The sequence below is a fragment of the Priapulus caudatus genome, unplaced genomic scaffold (genome assembly GCF_000485595.1).
Source record: "Priapulus caudatus unplaced genomic scaffold, Priapulus_caudatus-5.0.1 Scaffold1174, whole genome shotgun sequence".
NCBI classification, from domain to species: Eukaryota; Metazoa; Priapulida; class Priapulimorpha; order Priapulimorphida; family Priapulidae; genus Priapulus; species Priapulus caudatus.
In genome coordinates this window covers 18,886-20,747 of record NW_014578235.1, presented here as the reverse complement: position 1 = coordinate 20,747, position 1,862 = coordinate 18,886, and positions in this window count along the sequence as shown.

Here is a 1,862-nt window from a genome sequence, read left to right as displayed (position 1 = left end):
GACGATTGTAGCGGTAGCAGCAGTAGCCGCGGTAGCAGTGGCCGTAGCAGTAGCGCAGAGCAGTAGTAGTGTGCATTAGCACGTTAGTCAGAATCAGTAGCGCAGCAGCGGCGGCGGCGGCAGTAGCACCAGCAGCAGTAGCCGGGCAGCAGCACCACCACCACAATCACACCTCCACCAGCAGCAGGCGCAGCGAGCAGCAAGTAGCGGTGCAGCAGCAGCAGGCAGCGAGGCAGCAGAACACAGCGCGCAGCAAGCAGTAGCGGCCAGCAAGTAGTAGTGCGCAGCCTGCATTGTGCAGCTAGCAGTAGTAGTAGTTAGTAGTAGTAGCAGCATGCATTAGTAGCAGCAGCGAGTCGTTAGGTAGTTCGACCGCAGCAGCGCGAGCGTAGCGGCAGCGCTATGTAGCAGCGCAGGCTGCAGCAGCGCAGCAGTTAGCAGCAGCCAGTATAGTGCGTTAGCAGCAGCAGCAAGCAGCAGCAGCCAGTACGCGCGACGGCAGTATTAGTAGCCGCAGCGCAGCAGCGCGCAGCAGCAAGTATAGCTTAGCATGCAGCTGTAGCGAGCAGCGTAGTCGCGCAGCAGAATATTAGTGCAAGCAGCAGCAGCAGCAGCAGGCAGTAGCGGGCAGGCCGTATTAGTAGCAGCAGCGCGATCGCGCGCAGCAGCCAGTAGCGGCAGCAGTATTGTAAGCTAGCCAGCGCAGCAGCGGCAGCGCAGCAGCTAGCGGCAGCGGTATGTGCGCAGCAGCAGCAGCGTGCGCGGACCAGCAGATAGTAGCAGCAGCAGCAGCAGCAGTAGCAGCAGCAGTATTAGTAGCAGCAGCAGCAGCAGCAGTAGCAGCAGCAGTATAGTAGCAGCAGCAGCAGCAGCAGCAGCAGCAGTATAGTAGCAGTAGCGGCAGCAGCAACAGCAGCAGCAGTAGCGGCGTTGGCACAGTCACAGTACATGAACATTCATGAACAACTACGCGCATTGCATTCACATATAATATCAGGAAATAAAAAATATACACATGATTCTTACGTCCCGCTGTCAATAGCAACCCATGAATAGACAATAACAACAGGTGTTGGAAGAAACCTAAAATATTAACGTTTTAAATGTCGCGTGAAAACATCAAAGTTGTGTAACATCAAAACACGTAAGTGTAAGCGCAAATGTCAGTTGTTTATGAATTTATTCTAAGATCGATAAATACACGGATGAAAGAAATAAATGAGGGAAGCAGGCATCTCGAGGGAAGCGGAAGGAGGTTAATTTATCCTCATTTATATATTTCTCAACGTCGTAACGTACGCTAACGCGTAACGCTCGCGTGTTGTTGTAGCGCTGCTGCGCTCAGGCCTAGTACCTAGGCGTTATGCCGTGCGAGTGGCGCGGGCAATGAGCCGGCGAGCGACGCACGCGAAGATGATTGCTAGACTCGGTGCGTTTGATGCACCGTATGGGTGTTTAATGGCACTTAGAAGCAGGGAGCTTATTCTTGTATCATGTCTCTCTGGTTGGTGTTTGCTTTACATCTTACGCAATTGTTACTCCTTATACCTAACGCCTGCTCCCGTTCCCATACCTTGACCGAATAACAAAGTTGAACTTTATTATGTGTTATAATGTTATTGTATTATGTTATTTATGTATGTAATGTTTAATAATTTCATGTTTAATGTAATAACAGCGAATAAACGTCGCAACGTTAGTAGAGTAGGTTGATTATAATCAGCTTTAGTTGTCTAATCATCCGTCATTTTATATGTTTCAGTTGTCAGCATTGGCTCACGTCTACTGCCTAGAATAAAAGTGGCGTCAGAGACAAATGGTTGTTCTTATCTATGCTGACATCGGTGCCCGCAACGTTCTTG